The following is a 6738-nucleotide window of genomic DNA, read 5'->3' on the forward strand; positions in this document are numbered from 1 at the left end:
CAAAAATCACCTATTGAACTGAGATAGAAAATCATGTATGGATTAAAATCGCAACCTCTCTACACCGTGTTCAAGTGTCTGTGGCATAGGCCTCCCCAACCCAATCCTTTTGCAACATCTGCCGATCTGCAGCCATCAAATGAATTTCTTGTAAGAAATCCATGTCAATGGCTAAGCTCTTTTAACTTGGTAAGAACTCTTTTCTGTTTGTTTACATTTCACAGCTCCTTGACATTCCATGAAGTCACATTAAATGTTGAAAAACAAAAAACAAAAGCAAATTGTTTGCCCCTCCACCCAAACACATCTTTCTAGATTTACAGTGACTAAATTTATATACCATAATTGGTATAACAAATACACCCTTAATTTACATTTAGAACTAACCATTTCAAATTTCATCAAAATAATTCTTCTTACGTAGAAACTGAGAAAAAAATAAAATTATTTCAAAATATGAACAAAATTGCAAATAAAAAAATAAAATAAAACTCAAACTCAAATAATCCAGTTTGTGTCCACCTACCATAAAAAGTGCTAAAAACATCCCTAACAAAACAAATAAATCTTAACAAAAACAAAAACAACAAATAAAAACTTTTGCCTTCCGTTTGGACAGACGTGTAACCACAATGCTCAGCTTGGCCCTTCCTGTATATTAAATACATACACAGAGCAAAGTTACAAAAATTACAGATTTAACCAAGAAATAGTAATAATAATAATAATAATAATAATAATAACAACAACAACAACAACAACTTTTTTTAAAAAATTAAAAAGTTAATTGGATATTTTAACTAATATTATATCTGGAGATGTATTCATGTGTGTACATGCATACACACACACAGAGATGTGTATACATATACACAGGCATACATAGACATGTACAGATGTGCCCACATAAACTTATTAAGCTAAATTTAGGGAGCAATCATATAGCCACTAGACAGTGACTAGACGGCCATAGGATATGCGTGTTTCTAGGAATCGACCTCCCCCCACATCCGCGCTGCCTCTGAGGCAGTGCGGAGAAGCCCCATCCTCCACACTCGGAAGAGGAGTGGGGAGTGCATGAAAAGTGGTGGGGCTAGGGGTGTTCCGGGGCGGGGATTGCGGAACTGCCCTGCAGTTAGAAAGCTGAAAACAGCTGTCTAGCAGAATAAGCAGGGCAGGAGGGGAGCAGAGGGAACGATCCCCCCATGCTTCTCCTGCCTTGCTTTGGATAGGCGGTCGCCTCCGAGTTTGGAGGCGGCCGCCTATCTAGATAGGATTGCATCCTTAATATAGTAGTTACATATAACCTGTATTTACTCAAAATGTGTAAATTAACACACTGTGTAAATGTGTAAATTAACACACAATGAGATGTCATTGTGTGTGCTATGAGGGATAAATGCACAAGAGGGATATAGCGTCACCATGATGGGATCCTATCAATACGACACGAGGTGTAGATCTGGCCCAGGACTTTCCCCAACAGCAGGCAGAAGCACAGCGACATGCAGCAGGAAGGGATTGGTAGCGGGATGGCTGGTTGGGAAAAAAAACACTGGCAGAGGCTCAACCTGCCACATGTTCTTTCCTCCTACAGTAATTTGCTACTAAAAGGGGGGGGGGGTTATTGGCATCCCCATGGTTAAACTAACTTGAACATACAACTCACTTTTTAATATATTTATGAAAGGAGAGATCTCTTCCCACCCTGCTGTTTAGGAAAAATAAACTTGACAGGTTTTTCCCCCCCTCAGGGCTGGCACGGCAGTGAATCTTCACAGCCCAGATGAGTCATTGAACTGACAGCCCAGCTTATATTGGCACCCCAATTAGATGCCTGGAATAGACTTCAGTGGGCGATAGAGCAAAGCCGCTATGCAGGAAGCTACCTGCTTCTTAAAAAGATGGTCGCTCCGGAAGGATACAGAAGCCATAACCTCCCTCAATATCCATTTCCCCCAACCTCACCCCGGTAGAAATCAAATGTGTTCTAGACTTTCCTGGATGCTGCTGGTATAATCACCTGGCAAATGCTGGTGACTGAAAGGCTGAAGTTGTGCGGGATTGGCAACCCTCTTCTCCTGCCAGGGCCCCTGTCGTGCCCAGGGGTGGTCCAAGACATTTTGCTGCTGCCTGAGGCAGAGCAGCAAGGGGTTCCCTCTCCCAAGCGCCCCTGAATGTGCATGGAGCTGGCTTTAAAGAGACATTTTATTTCAGATCAGCAGAAAGAGCAAGCATAATTCATGCTACTATGCCACCTGCCTGCTCCACCTTCCCTTAGGGCTGAAGGGATGGGTTCCCAAAGAACTGAAGCAGGGCCAGGGAGGAATATTTGCAACAAGCTGCAGTATATCCTATGAAGGTATGCATATCCCTCAGCCTTTTTGATGCATTGATACATGAGGAATGACTTGTGCAGCCTGTCCATATTCATGTTGCAGGGACAGGGACTCGGGAAGAATGGCTGTGGGAGGCTGCTACCACTGCCCACCTCCCCAGCATCTGCCACCTGAGACAGCTGTCTAATTTCCCCCAGTGGTGGGGCTGGCCCAGCCTGTGCCTTTAGGACTTGTGTAACAGGCATTGTGCTATTTCCATCCTTGGATAAGGTTGCACCTTTAACGGGCATTAAAGGTCCAGCCAGGTAACTAGGGATGTATGGATTGTGTAAAATCCATTCCACCTATGTTTTGCAGATTGTCAGGCACTTTTCGTCTGTCATCTGCCCATCAACAGAATCAGATTTTTTTGTTTCCAAATTTGTGCAAATGCACGTGTGCAAAAATGCACAAATTCCCCCCAAATGCACATTTTCATGCTTTAGCCTATGGGGGAAATGAGAATTCTTGGCCGTTTTCAAAAATTGTGTTTATTTTTCTAAATCGAAATTTGTGCAAAATTCGGGAAAGTTAGAAGACTGGTCTGCAAGTCCACAGAATCCATCCAACGGGGGAAAGCAGGTCCTCTGTGGAATCCACCAGTCGGATTCATGAAAATCCAAACTCATTTGGTTCCATTGCAGATTTCTCCAACAGTCCTACAGGCAATCATCAATTCACCCCGAGAGTCTCATATGCAGATTCTGACATGCTCACTCTTCCAATGTAACATTGCACTATAATATTGAGGAGCACAAGGTCGAAATATAGTTATGAATGTTACTATCTTGTTAGTTCTGGGGAAAATGCACATGGTGTTTTTGCCTAACCTAAACACTGTTTGAAAATACCTCGCAACTGAAGCAATAACTTTAAAGAATTAACAAGAATTCGGGTTTCATTTAACAAGCCGGACTCACCACTATCATTTTGTCGCATCTCTTTCATTCAATTATAATTGTACTGAGGAGGGAGGCAGTGAAGGGTGGTGGTTCCGATGTCACTGGGGCGGTGAACCCGCTGTGGGTTTCAGCCAGAAACAGTCAGAACTCTAAAGGAGCTATTCAGGGTACGGAACCTATTTTGGTGATAGGGTTCAGTGCCTTGGATAGCTCCCTTAGAGTTCTGGCTGGTTCTGACTGAAACCCAGAGCAGATTAGCTGCCTCACTGATGTCGGATGCACCAGCCTCCACTGGAGGGAGAGACATTACCCATGTCACAGATACTGAGGGAGGAAAAATACGAGATAACAGCTTTTTCCCCAGAGAAAATATTTCAGTGCCTTAACACAAAAGCAACAGGGACATTGAATATTGAAGACTGTCTATACATAAGAATGCAGGACTTGATTTGGAGAAGAGCCACCTGTATGCCTGTAATGGTCCCGGAGGAGAGAGAATTTCCTCCAGCGCTGACGCCTTATGCTGAGCGACAGTCTTCTTGCCAAAAATCCACCTTCACTGAAACTATTAAACCAGGGTGCCGAAACTCAGGCCCAGTCCTCCTGGGGTCCCAATACAGTCCTGTGAGGGTCCTGAAACAGTCCTGTGAGGGTCCCAATACAGTCCTGTGAGGGTCCTGAAACTATTAAACCAGGGTGCCGAAACTCAGGCCCAGTCCTCCTGGGGTCCCAATACAGTCCTGTGAGGGTCCTGAAACTATTAAACCAGGGTGCCGAAACTCAGGCCCAGTCCTCCTGGGGTCCCAATACAGTCCTGTGAGGGTCCTGAAACTATTAAACCAGGGTGCCGAAACTCAGGCCCAGTCCTCCTGGGGTCCCAATACAGTCCTGTGAGGGTCCTGAAACAGTCCTGTGAGGGTCCCAATACAGTCCTGTGAGGGTCCTGAAACTATTAAACCAGGGTGCCGAAACTCAGGCCCAGTCCTCCTGGGGTCCCAATACAGTCCTGTGAGGGTCCTGAAACAGTCCTGTGAGGGTCCCAATACAGTCCTGTGAGGGTCCTGAAACTATTAAACCAGGGTGCCGAAACTCAGGCCCAGTCCTCCTGGGGTCCCAATACAGTCCTGTGAGGGTCCTGAAACAGTCATGCTCCCTTCCCATGGCCTTACCCCCTTTCCTCCAAACACTGATCCTTTGTTGGCTTCCCAGTTTTTGTGCAATTCCCCCCACCCCATTCTAAAAGGCTGAAATGCCTCTCTTAAGGCTTGGTTACGGGCAGCAAAAGCTTTAAGCTAAAAAATGCTGGTATTTCTGGTGCCGTCCCCTTTGCTCCTGGCCCATCTCTGTTTTGGCTTTGCCCACCACTGGAATACGGCCTCTGACACCTTCTCTGGAATTGAATTCAGCCCTCAGGTTAAAAGACTTTCAACACCTCTGAGTTAGAAGATCTGTCCTGAATGCTTTGGGGCAGCCTTAACCATGACAGAGACGAGATTTTAGCTGGAGAAGCTGGCAGCTCACATTGACTGCATTACACTTGGTTTAAATCTGCAAGATCAAGCTGGGTGAATCAGAAAATCCTTGAAACCCATTTAACAACTGTTGGGTTATTGGAAATGGGAATGGAAATGAAGAGATTCTTTGGCAGTGCTGTCAGATATATGCCCCTCCCTCCACCGTGCAGACCAGTTCTGCAGAACCTCCACAGCAGGTTCTGCAAGCTTCCTTCAGTAGAAAACATTCCTGAGGGTGTGACGGTGGAGTTTTCTTTTCAGGCGAACATTCCTGAATTGGAATCACACACAGACTTAAGCTGTGGCAACTACTCCATATCTACCATATGGGGGTAAATAATACTAACCTACCTTACAAGGTTGTTGTAAGTATTATGGGTAGCTAATACATGTGATGTGCTTTGAACATTTAACAGTTACATACATATGATGATGGTGATGATGACATGTAAACAATAAATATATTGTATAGAAGTATCTGGAAAGGGAGGAGGAGGCACATAGAGATACAAAAAGGCTAGGAAGAACCCTCTCATTGTTTGGATAGTCAGTCATGGATTCACAGTGAGAAGCTATTTTAAAATGTCCCCAGGGATGGAGCAGAGTGCTACCCATAGATATCAATGGAGAAATCAAATAAATGAATGTAGCTGGGACTGGGTAGAAGTATGTCCAAACTCCCCATCCAACTATGGAAACCCACTCAAATGGAAGAGTGGAAACTCAAAATAGACCAATAAGAACGGAGTGTGCTCAGTGAGCACTAGGGGTGGGCGGATCACTTACTTGGTTACGTTCCGGTGCATCTGCTCGGGGGGTGAGGCGATCCGTCCCTCCCCCTGGAATCCTCCCAAGCTGGCTCCGCTCTGCAGGGAGTGCACGGAGCTGCCGGCTGGCTCCGGCTGCTGCCGGACTTCCGGCCATGGCCGGTCCGCGGACGCAAATGGCATCTGGTGTAGGGGACACCATTTGTGTCCCTGCTGTTGGCCGTGATTGGCTACGTAAATATTTACATAGCCTATCATGGCAAAGAGCAGGGATACAAATGGCATAGCGGACGCCATTTGCATCCCTGCCGTTGGCCGTGATTGCTTACATAAATATTTATGTAGCCAATCACGGCCAATGACAGGGATGCAAATGGCGTCCACTACGCCGGATGCCATTTTGTTCCGCAGCCTGGCCGCGGACGAAGACGGCGACCCGGACCAGCTGCCGCCAGGTAGGTTCTGTCCCTGGGAGATTTCAGGGGGGGGGGGTTAGTCTGTTCTGCCACAGACTCTGGGGGGCCGGATTCCAAAGAATCCGGCCTCATTGGAGTCCATGGCGGATTTCTCCGCCATCCCTAGTGAGCACCAAGTGCTGACTATAGTGTTACGGTGGGGGAGGAATGGAGTGGCTAAAGCCGGGAACAGAAGCATTCAACCCTGCAACATTTTGTTGCAGGATCCCACTTTTACCTTCATGATACGCATGTAGGGAAACATGTGTTTTTGCCCCATTCACACTTCACAGTGGCTCTGAAATTCAGTCGTAGACACATACTCATCCCTAGCCAATGCTGTTACCTCTGTATCACTCTCCCTGCACACCCTCGCTTTGCTTTGATAATTTTTAAGCTCTTCCGTCTGGTTTGACTCCCACTCCCTCCTGGATTATTCTTTGTTTGTTCCGCTTTTGTTCTGCTATAGAATTTCCATCTGTTTTTGCTTCCATTTCTCTTTAGTTCTGCTAGAAAGCTGTCATTTCATTTTTCACACACACCCCTTTTAACTATCCATGTGTGAATGCTATTATTTTAACCTTAACTTCTTAGCCCTTCCATTGAATTTCCCTCCCTTGGTTTTGGTTCTTCCTCCTCCTGATTCAGGGCTGTGTGTATCAGAGGTGATATTTATTAGGGCTGTGCAGCCAGGGACCCCCCGATCCTACTCAGAAGCCGCG

The sequence above is a fragment of the Heloderma suspectum genome, chromosome 1 (genome assembly GCF_057233095.1).
Source record: "Heloderma suspectum isolate Gila_16-S chromosome 1, 16-S_ref, whole genome shotgun sequence".
NCBI lineage: Eukaryota > Metazoa > Chordata > Lepidosauria > Squamata > Helodermatidae > Heloderma > Heloderma suspectum.